General features: G+C 33.9%; 1 long non-coding RNA gene and 1 pseudogene across 5 annotated transcripts; one reads left to right on the forward strand and one right to left on the reverse strand.

The window, feature by feature from the left end:
- The first annotated feature begins 303 nt into the window (after positions 1 to 303).
- LOC145095037 (uncharacterized) lies at positions 304 to 6,724 on the forward strand. 5 transcript variants are annotated; one of them, XR_013703687.1, is made up of 6 exons: positions 304 to 593; positions 1,134 to 1,290; positions 1,729 to 2,028; positions 2,112 to 2,239; positions 3,182 to 3,251; positions 6,451 to 6,724. It is a non-coding gene; the product is annotated as an uncharacterized LOC145095037 (long non-coding RNA). The 5 variants fall into 5 exon arrangements; XR_013703690.1 differs by having other exon boundaries at positions 304 to 559; positions 653 to 1,290; XR_013703685.1 differs by having other exon boundaries at positions 304 to 1,290; positions 3,182 to 3,277.
- LOC145067386 (tetrahydroberberine oxidase pseudogene) lies at positions 3,714 to 5,892 on the reverse strand (annotated as a pseudogene).
- Positions 6,725 to 12,295: the final 5,571 nt, after the last annotated feature.

Below are 12,295 nucleotides of genomic sequence, written 5' to 3' on the forward strand. Positions count from 1 at the left end.
ATATCAATTTCATTAATGAACTTTTTTTTTTTAATTTCAAAATTACAAAGTTAAAGTTTTATTAATTTCTTTTATTTACTTATCTAAATTATTTGTTTAAATTTAAATGAGAAAAAAAACATTTTAGTTTTTATAATTCAATATTTTTTTTCACTTTTCTTATAAATTGAAACTTTTTAAATATTTAGAATTTTATATTTAATTTTAATTTAAACAAACCCATATAAGATATGGGTGTCGCACCTAATTTTTCTTAATGAAAATCTAATAATTTTATTTTACTTTTCATTGGAAAAATGATGTTTGGGTTTTTGTTGTGTTGCGGTGGGTATTACTCGTTACAATCATCGACTGGGGTTTTGGAACATGGAAGAGCCGCTCAAAATCGAACAGTCGCGTAAACCTTGATTCCGAAGAACCGCTGGAATCAAAACATAATCGAATATCGGAAGTTTTAATTGGCTGAATCAAGTATAGAATAGGAACATAGGACCACACAAACTTTCGAACATAGAATCGAGTTCTGGAGTTTTCAGACATAGAATCAGAAGTTTTGGTGGTATCGAAGCATACAACCTCAAAATTTGATCTCTGTATGTTTCCCTACACCTTGTTTCATTATTTTCTGAAGCTGTTTTCCGTCATTGTTCAGATAGAAAGAAGAGATGGCTACGTGTTCCGAAAAGTTTAAATTCTTGTCCGAGAGTGATGATGATGATCCTTCTTATAGTGTTCAAGAAAATGATGAACTAAATGATTGCTTTATCAGAGAATGACGTTTCCTTAAATCATGGTTTAGATGTTGAGTTAGGTTGGGGTCCATGAATAACAGTGCAGAAGATAGCTTTTTGAACAGATGTGTGATGAGCATGTGTTATCTCTTGATTTAGAAACAGAAGAAACTGTATGCCAATTGTGTTGTAGAAGAATTGTTTTAGAAGTTTTTTTAATCATGGTTTCCTCAACCAATTTATGGTTTCCACCAGATGAGTGGTTGATATAATATCTTACTGTAACACCTCCTTATTTACAATCATTGTTTTTATTAGGACTTATATCATTGTATTGTTAAATCTGTATCTAAATCATATCAAGTTTAAAGTTTTGATCTTGGATTTGACTTGTATGTGTAGGGGCCAATGGAAACAAAAGTAAAATATTATAGAGATCTACTGAGAGAGAAAGGAGAATCTGAAGAAAGCTTCTGCTGAAATTCCACAACGGAATTTGAAATAACTTTTAATCAGCGGTGTTAAGGAGATCAAGCAGAATTTCTGAGGGATTTCAGAGGTAATCTCGAATTCTCCTTGCTGTATTTTATTAATTTTGTAAGAGTTGAACATATTATTGTATATCATTATGTGAAGAAAGTTGGTAGATGATAGATTGATTTCACTTGGAAAAGAGAAATATGAGATCTATGTAAGAATCCATGATTAGCAATAAATAGTTGTGAGTAGGTGACAAAGAACACATGTGGGATCAAGGATGAAGAATTTGGTAGTTAATTTTGAGAAGATTTCTTATAAATTTGAAATCTAACATAGGATTATGCTAGTGGCAGCATATGGCCGGCTATCCCCTTCGGAAAATTACAGTGAAATCCAAAATGTTGAAAAACAAATTTATAGAACTCTTGACTCGAAACCTTAATCATTCTCATATATATCCTTTTAATTTTTTATTATAACATCAAAATCAGAACATAATTTTGAATTTCAATTACAGTTTCAAGTAATCTTCAGGCGCTCCAATCTTAGATAGATCCACCTCAGCCTCATCATTTGAGGATGAAGCCCCAATTATTTCATCATCACTACGCTCGATGTGTTGCTTCATTTCATCTAGTTTGGATCTTAGTTGCATGAGCCCATGTATCCCAAGGCTTCCGATATATTCCTCATGCGTTTCACAACCCAACAACGCCTTTAAACGTTCTTTCAACATCTGTCCCCGTTTCTTCTCATTTGCTAATTGCTCATTCAATTCATCGAGTTCTTGATTGAGATTCTGCAATCTGGATTCATTGTAAGATTTCTTAAACCTTGTGATGAAATCATCTGGCTGTTGGTCGGCTTGATTCAAGTTGAGAAATTTGTTTATGATGAAAGGAACACCGGGGCTTCCAAAAGAGAGAGGCTTTCCACTTAAGGAGAAGACGATGATTGCAATCTGTACGCCACATAGCGTCGCGAGCTCATTGGCTTTCTTGAATAATCCGCCATATCGCTTTGTCAAGGTAACCGCTCGCTCCTTTTCATTTTCAATTCTTTTCAGCTGTATCTTCTTCCGACCACTTCCTCCTTTTGGTAATCTTGCCATGCTTTCAACTCTAGAAAATCTGAAAGATTTCAATAAATGTGTCAATGTGAAAGAATATGAGAATGGTTGTGAAGGGGTTTGATTCATGAATGGTATATATAGCATGCTGATTCCAAAACTCCATAGTCAATTTTCATATTTTTGTTGACCCTTTTCCAACTTTTATAGATATTTAGTAAATAAATGAACATTTTTATATTTACTAAGTTTGACCGCTTTTAATTGTTTGTAAAAGGTTGGGGCCATCTTTAATGAGAAGGCGATCGCATGCGCTACACGTGTAATTTATAAAGTTGTTAATAAAATTTAAAATTAAAAAAAGAGTCAAAACTAGTGACAACCAAGCATCAATAACACAAAATCTTATTGATATAGGCTGTAATTTTCAATTTCAAATAAAAAAATGTCTTTTAGTCATTAACCTGATGTTGACCATAAGGAACGCAATAAATCTCTCATTATACCCTTTCGATTTAAACAATTTGTATTTTTTTAGTTGTTTTTTATGGACATAAGGGCATATTTTAGACATATGTGGAATATGAAGGCAGACTTAACATACATGTCCAACATTACTTTGTATGTTTTACGGAAATGCACTTGTTCTGTACATATGGCTGCCTATATATTCCTTATATCTTTTTCCCACCAAACGATGGTTTTATACTTTCTTGGATCATTTGTACTTGCTTCTTCTCATTTACCAATTGTTCATACACTTCATTAAATTCTTGAAAACACTTGATGGTTGGATTACTGGTAAGAACTGAAACAGATTTTGATGAAATGATTTGATAGTTGATCATTTTGTTTTGAGTTGAGAAATTTGCTTATGAGTTATGACATAACGAATGCTCAGGCTTCCAAAAGAGAGAGGCTTTCCACTGATGGAGAAGAAAGTGATTTCCAGCTGTATGCCACACTGTGTGGTGAGCTTACTGTCTTCCCTGAATATGTAGGTTATCAATCTCAATCAGTTTGATATGTAAAAATGCTACTATTTCACCAACAAACCTAGATGAGGAAAGCAATATTGCAAAAGTTGGCCTAGGTGGCCAATTACTCGTGCGATTAATCAGAATCAGGTAGGGGCCGAAGTGTCTAATTAGGAATCGGTCAAAAAACTTGGAATTGGTCAAACCTGGTCAAAATCAGTCGAATTTGGTTAAAATCATAAAGAATTGGAAAAAACTCGGAAATTTTGACTTTTTTTTAGAAAAAAATCTATAATTGTTATTAATATTAATCTAGTTTGTTATAATTTTTAATAAACTTGTTATATTTGTTATATATATATATATATATATATATATATATATATATATAATTTTCTTAAAATTAAGTTTATATAATTTATCCAATCCGAGTACTCTCCGTCTAGACCGAATACTCGCGAGGCGCTAGTCGACTGCGCTGGGAACGCATAACGAGTTTTGCAATTGGAAGAAAGTATGGGTGCACATTCGAAGAAAGTGGAAAGGAGTCATGTACCGGAGAAGGAATGGTGAGAGGGGGAGGGAGATGTCGAAGAAGTTAGGAGGTTGGAGGGAAAGGGTGGCCGAGGAATGTGAAGGTAAGAGGGGTGGGGTTGGCCCTTTACAATTTAATAAAAAAGTTAAATGAAATGAAATAGCTATAATAGGTGTAGCTAATGAGCAAAATATTAATTTCCAGTAACACATGAACCTGAACCAAAAACACAATGAAACCTGCTATAAAGTTTTTTTTTAGAGTTATTTATGGACCAAAACCAAAGAAAATTGGGAAATAGAGGGACCATTTTTTTTTGTTTACTGAAGGTTTATATATTTATCGCAAACATAAGGTAGAAAAAGAAAGATAATGACAAAAGACTTGTTGATAGTTTATTCAAGAGAAAACCGAAACCTAAATCGATACTTTGGATCTTTCTTTAATAGAAGAGCTTTACTTAGTTGAAACTTGAGAGAGGTGATGAGAAAACTGGGATACTTTGTGGGTGCCTAAAGAAATTATGTGGATCAACTTTGGCCTTGATTCGAATTAACTTCTTGAAATTGTCCCTCTTCCAGTACCTCTCGCCCCAAACACTTGCTTCCTCATAATTAGCATTTCCAACACCGAACTCAAGATCATTGTAGTTGAAATAGGCCTCTCTCGGGTGTTTTGACACATAAGGGGTCAATAACTCTTCCAAGCTTTGCAGCCAAGCTAACCTTGAGAGCGATGTAGGGGTTGTGTCTGACGTTTGACCATCAAAATATACAGACTTGAAGACCTGTAACAGCACCCCAACTCTATGAGGATATGGAATTGCTGTCTCTGAGTAATCATTCATCCGTCCGCCAAAAGGATTTATCATCAAAAGCCCTGATCCGTCGTTTTCCATAACTTTACTCCAGATCTTTCTAAGCCCTTTTATGGGGATTGGTGTTCGGACATAGTCTGATTTACCTTTGAATTTCAGCTTGGTTATGGCAGATCGGTTCGTGAGAATCTCGATCGGGGTGGAGCTTGGCAAGCCCCAGAACACAAGTGTCGACCGGACGCTAGTCATTTCTTCACAGATCTCTTTTGTGACACCGAGCTCAGGAAAATGTTCGTCCAAATATAGAAGCAATGCATCACTTGGGCCCTGATAGATTCCTTCAAACAAAATTCGGATGGTTTTCTTGGTACTGTTGCCGATATATTCGCTAAACACCTGAGTTCTTATGTGCAAATTTCTATCAAAAGTTGGAGCAACGTATTGATATTTATAGAAAATTTTGGTTACACCTTCTTCCAAAGTTTTGTTCAGAAGAAAGACGGTTACTTTTTCTGGAACCGGAACCAACCTCAGTTTCCATGCAAGAACAATTCCAAAACTGGAAGCACCACCTCCTCGAATCGCCCAAAACAAATTTTCACCCATCATCTTCCTGTTGAGAATTTTTCCATTTACATCCATGAAGCGAACATCCAAAGCATTATCAGCAGCAAGACCATATTTCCTCAATAGGTTTCCATAGCCACCACCGCCTATGTACCCGCCAACACCCACCGTGGGACAAATACCTCCAGGGAAATACAAGGTGTCGGTTTTCTTCAAAATAGCATAATAGAGTTCACCAAGCGTAGCGCCTGCCTGGACCCACATGGTGCTGTTTGCTACATCCACATCTATAGACCTCATGTTGGTGAAATCAATCATAACAAACGGCACATCAGCTGTGTACGAGAGGGCCTCAAAGTCATGACCACCACTCCTGATCCTGATCTCGTAGCCATGTTTCTTGGCACAATAGAGAGCTGTTTGGATGAGTGTTTCATTCATAGGTGTCACAATGACCGATGGTTTTCGAGTGGAAGGTTTAAGGAACCTAGTGTTTTGGACTGCAACTTGCCAAATGTGTAGGAAAGAAGCATTGACAGGGGTGAAAATGAGTTGAGAGTCAGAAGTGAAATTGTTGGAGTTGGATTCTATGCAGCTGATGAAATCTTCAGAACCTGGTGTAACTTCAAGAATGGAAGATAAGGTAGCCCGGGAAACAGAGAAGCAGAGAGTTAGAATGAAGAGAAAGACAGATGAATTTAGAAGAGACGCCATCATGCTTTAATCAATGAGTTTGATTTTATGGTCCTGCGTTCCCATACTTATATGGAGTGAAAGTGGGTGACTGCAGAACTTTAGTTTGCACAAATGTGGGGTTGTGGCACGCCCTACCTCCTCACCAACCCTATATACATGTTTATGGTTATGCTTATTTTGTGTATAACTTGAAATCAACTTTAGACTACTAGGACTAGGCAACGTCCACTCACATTATTATCTAAAAACACCTAAAAACGCAGTGGAACATCGCCCAGCTTGGTGTTATTAGATTTTGTGTTATTAGGATGTGGTAACGGGAACGGCAGATAACACCAAAGCAAATCATTTTTTCCACTTTTTCTCTCTATCTCTCATCTTAACATCATGTTATAACATGGGGAACACCACCCCCACTTCATGTAATAACATGGAACACCCTTGCCCACACCCAATATCCTTACATTTGGAGCCCTTTAACTATCATTATAATTATATTTATATAATTTCTATTTTCAGTTTTTATTTTATTTCTTTATAATAATTTATGTATATACTCATTTGTTTAAAATCTACAGAACCTGATGTAACCTCAACTACTCAAGAGTGGAAGATAAGGCAACCCAGGAAACATAAAAGGAAAGAGTTAGAACAAAGAGGAAGACAGAATTTAGAAGAGACGTGATCATCTTTTGGTGAGTTTGAACCATATTTATATAGAATAACTCAGTTAAGAGCGGAGAGGTGACCGAATGTGGGGCTTTAAATAGGTGAATGAAATAGGAATGGCTCTCTTTAATTTGGTTGGCACTCTTTGAAATGGACTGATTGACATGGGAGCAGTTATATATATATATATACACACACACACACACACACACACACACACACACACACACTAGGTGTGTACTCGCGCTAAGCGGCGGCGGCGGTGAATAATTCCTTATAGTTTTAAGAGGTGAACTTTGTATAACGTCATTTTTTTGGGAAATTGTCAGAAAAATACCAATATATTTGGAAACGTTACATTTTAGTCCCAAAATTTTTTAACATAGAAGTCTTGATTATTTTATTTTGGCTCGGATTTATAATTTTTTTTCTTGTAACAGGAAAATATATATTATTGTGTTTTTACAAATAACCAGGACTTTTATGTTTAAAAAAAATATTATGACTAAAGTGTAACTTTTCTAATAATATTGAGACTTTTCTGACAATTTCTTTTTTTTTTTCTAGATGCAAAAAATAGCAATATAATTTATTTATTTATTTACTACAAAATCATGTTCTTTTTTTTTTCTTTACAGTGTAACTTAAAAATTTTCTTATTAAAAACATTATGTTCTAGAAAACTGAATATTCTTTTTCCGATGAAAATGATCACTTTCTATTAAAATATAATCTAGTAAAAATGATCATTTTTTACAGTATAGTCTATGTATTTGATTAGTTAAAACTTCGTTACCCTTTAGCCTATCGATATCAACGTTATCGGGTTTTGCCCTTTCTTTTTGAAATCCATAGTTCAAGTTATGTTGGAGACATAAGATGAAAATAAGAAAATTAAGAGTATATTATATTTACCGTTCCAACAACATATGTTTGTTATGCTCCTCTTCATAAAGCTACAAAATTACTATTTAAATAATATTATATTAACTGCGTAAAAGTTCTAGAAAATCTTGTGCTAATATTGGTTTTATATGGGTATGGTTCTCAAGTAGAATCATTGCCAATCGAAAATCCACAAGTTGAATTATGATGTTTTTTATGTAATCCTAAAATATGTTCCTTGGTGAATTGTTAAATCATTCACATTGTTTTAATGAGATCGCTTAACATCACTAAGTGGTAACAACATATGACTAAATACTTTAAGTGCTTTCAAATTCCCATTAAACGCACTCTAAAATGATTTTAGTAAAAACAATGGCTAGTAAATATATAATAATTGACTTGACATATTCATACCTCAAAGTGATTGACATATTCATACCTCAAAGTGGTGGATGGTGTGAGTTTGTCTTAGGTGCTAGGGAGATCTGAAAAACTAAGATTGGAATGAAAATGGATATTGGATTAAAATGGTACCCTTTTCCAATTTTATATGTTATACCTAAAAGGTCCATTGTGCAAAACAGAATACAAGTTTAATGGTTGTGTTTGAGGAAACTCCATTATCACAAAGCTTTGCTCATAATGAAATTTTTTTGTTTTTTATAGAATCATACTTTTTCTTTCTATAACATGATTATAATTTTAATTCTTTTCATTGTTCTTTCTTGGGCTAACGTAAGAAATAGCAGGAGACTTCCATTATTGATTTTTTTTTTAAATCGTGTTATTTTTTTATTTTATGTCCGATTTTCTTTTCTATTACAATATTGAAATTTAATAATTTCAACAGTACAATCTCATTTTTTTTACTTATTCATGCGTTAAACATTGAAAATTGTACCCATTTAGAGTAGTACTATTTGAAGCAAAAAACAAAACATTTTTAGCACCAGTCGGTCAAGAACCAGAGCAGCCAAATGAAACATGTAATGGATGAGGCCATCAGGTTCCAATTACATAATTAAAAACACAGGAGCATACCTAATGAGCTTTTACTATTACTATTAGCAACAAATCAGCTTACTTTTCCTTGTTTGTACCATGAATTTATGATCCAGCTTTAGTTATTCCGTCGAGAACATGGAAATATTATAGATACTAATTTCTACCTAATCAACCAAAAAAATTAACTTCGATGTCATGGTCTAGTTTAAAAAGTTGATACATCATAAGTGAGTAAGTACCACATCTGTAGGAAAGAGCATAAAGAAAAATTGATAGTGTCATAAAATCGAAACTAAAAAACAACCTGGGATAAATTTCTATAAAAAGATAGCAAAAAGAAAGATTTCGTAATGTTCATACTCACCTATTGTTTTCTCTCGGACATTTCTACAAACACTTTATGCGCACTTTCCTTGAGCACATTAATACCTTTTACTTCTTAATTTTCAGCGTTACTCCCATTAAATAACTCCTTTGAAACCTATGTAGTTCAATCCAAACACAACCATTTTAGAAGAAAAATGATATGAAAACACTGAGAAGAGTAAAGGAGGAATACAACTTGACGGATGTTAGAACCTTTACTAAATGTATAACGACACTATAAAATCAGCCCAAGGGTACAAATACCTATTGCAAGCATCAATGTCAAGGTAGAATCATGGAATTTTTTTTCGTTCAATTTCAAATTAAACTAAAAGTTCAATTGTCATCGTACAATGAGTGAGATGGCAAACGGGCAATTAAGCTGTGCCGTTAAGCCTTTTTGAATGGTAAAACTAATTCTTTTAAAGACTACATCCGAAGATCTAGGAGATATAACATTACTATGCATGATTCGTTGTACTCTTTTAAGAAGCTCTACCGCATCCGGTGCGAAGAAACCAAACGTATCAAATGCAAATGGTATGAACACGTATTGATTTTCCATGCACGATCTCTCATGTTTGGTGACTTTGCTTGTGGTTGCTTTTAAAGCAGCATGTCCCGCTGTGAAACCCCCAGCCCTCAGGCCCACGAGAGATCTTAAGAGACAAAATGGAACATCAATCTGGGTGTTTCTTTTTGGGTGATTTCCGATATGACTGTTTTTTATTTATATTTTTGGGTGATTTTGTTTCAGATTTCTTAAGAGACAAAATGGAACATCAATCTGGGTGTTTCTTTTGCATGTCTTGCAGGTTTAAATAAAAATTTTAGTTTTTTTAGCACGATAGAAGAACCCAGAAAAAATAGACATAGATTAATCCAACATATTGAAAACCAAGAAATTGAAGTTTCCCAGCCACAAGAAATAGAAATCTCTGACTTGAAAACTTTATCCAAACCATAAAAAAATACCCACACAAACATATTGGCATTAGAATACTAAGAACATAGTGACAGAGGGAGGGGTTACCTGGACACACACACATACACACATATAGAGAGTTCCATTAGTTGCCAAATCTTGTGTTGGATGAAGCATGTATAGAAGAAGACTCTTTAAGAAGGGAAAAAAACTGAAGCAGCAAAATAAAACATACATATCAAATCGAAGCGTCTTTCTCTAGGTCATATGCTTCGCTCGTCTTAAAATACTCAACTTGTTCATCGATCTGTATATTGACACAAAAAAATGAAAAATAGACTTCAAATCAAAAATCAAAGCCACCCATAAACAAAAAGCAGCAAATAATAAAAACTAAGTTCAAAGAACACGAAAAAGATTATAACACTATCCAGAGAGAGAAAAGGAGAGCGAGGACAGAGAATGGATATTAGGGGAATAAGGGAATGTGGGAATTTATACTGGTTACAGATATTTAGAGAAAGGGCGAAAGCTGGGGGAAAACATCGGAGAGATATGCGACGGTAAGGTGGGAGACGGCGACGGTTTAGGGTTTGTAGAGAGAAGATTTGGAAGTGAATGGCTAGGTGAGTGAGCTCTGGATTTAATTTTGGGCCTTGAGGGAGAAGGAAAGTGATGGGATCCGTTCCTTAATAAGATGAAGCATGAGATGTTTGTACACGTTGCAATATATATATATATATATATATATATATATATATATATATATATATATATATATATATATGAGAAAGAGAGAGAAAAAAAAATTCATTGATTTAGCATAGTAACTTTGTATTATTATTTTGTGTTAACATATAGAAATCATTATATATTATGGTTATATATTTATTTTTACCTTAAATTACTATATATAAATAATGTAGAAATTGACTTTTATCCACAATAATTATTTTTCGATCTCAAAACCTAAAAATTTGTATGGGTTGGATATACATATGACATTGAAGAAACTAAACTTTGAATAGAAATTCAAGCGTTAACTAAACCCCAAAATTCTAGCAAAAGATTAAATCCCTTGATTTATAAGGGTAGACAAATTTAAATTAATATTAGTCTATGTTCAACTCGAATATTAGTATAGGATGTTTGTAACGTCCCAATTTTCAACATCAAAATTTTCATTTTTATTTGTTCAAAACATTCAATTACATCAGAGTATAATTTACATTATGTGGAACATGACTGTAAATGTGCGTGTGAACCTTGCACTTCAACGAAGTGCCTAAAAAACATTTATAACAACTGGGTAAGCGTTAGACTTAATGATTTCTCCAAGATACTATATATTACAATACATATACATGTATACAAATGGGCCCCGCTCCAAACTATATAATGGGCCCCGCCTGAACTACCTAATGGGCCTTGTCCACATACATAACATGCCCCACCCAATTTGCATGAAGGACCATGTTAATGCATAAGAAGTGAATCTCTAGTAATCCGAACCTAAGCAAATCCAAAGTCAATTCATCAGTCCGAGATGTGAAGAGCTCAGAGCTCCGAAGTCCTTTTGAATCCGAGATGAAGATGTTCCGAAATTTGAGTATGTACAAGCATTTAATGGTTTTTGACTTTAGTTGATGTAACAGTTCTTAGGACTAAATCAAGTAAATATTTTAAGTGTCAGAATTGTCAAACACTTAGTATTAACAAGTCCTTAGAATGTTTTCATGGTTTGTACCATGTCTCTCCTTTACTATTTAAGGAGTAGATGCTTCATGTAATTGACACCAAGAATAGCAAGTAATCAATAATCTCTTCACATCAGTTTCAAACTCTCTTGCAAGTTAAATTTCTTTCTCTTCACATCAGTTTCAAACTCTCTTGCATGTAATCTATAATTTATAAATAGCAAGTTTAATATTCAAGAAGCCGGGTGCATAAGGACTTCTAACTTACCAAAATATCGTAACTGTTGGATTAGTGTCTAAGCCCGTAACCATATTTGGTAAGTACTTGACCCGGTTGTGCATGGTCCTTTTGGGTTGCCTTCACCAAAGCAACTTGACTGGAGAAATAATAGAGAAAGAGGTTATTATGATTTATTAATATATTATAAGAATAATATATTAAAGGAGAAATCATATTTGTTTAATTAATATTGGTCAATAATTAATTAAGAATTAATTTTGTGATCAAATGTAATTAATTAAACTAGAGGGGCTAAATTGTAATTATGTGATAATTGCAAATTAGGGCAATGGATGCCCCATGGATAGGGTGGACGAATTCAAGGTGATAGGGCCTTAGAATTCGTCCAAAGATAAGGCTTCTAGGCTTATCTTATGGGTTGCTTAGTGGGCAAGCAACTAGATAAGGATAAGGACTGAAACCCTAATCTATACCCTATATAAAGACCCCTTAGGCCTTAGGAAATCGGCCACTTGATCCCTTAGGCCTTAGGAAATCGGCCACTTAGTGGTATCAGAGATTATGGTTAAATTGTTTTCAATTAGAATTATACAATTTTATGAATTTAACACTTTAGGGTTTATGGCCAATAA

The sequence above is a fragment of the Lactuca serriola genome, chromosome 1 (genome assembly GCF_051521515.1).
Source record: "Lactuca serriola cultivar US96UC23 chromosome 1, Lser_US96UC23_V15, whole genome shotgun sequence".
NCBI lineage: Eukaryota > Viridiplantae > Streptophyta > Magnoliopsida > Asterales > Asteraceae > Lactuca > Lactuca serriola.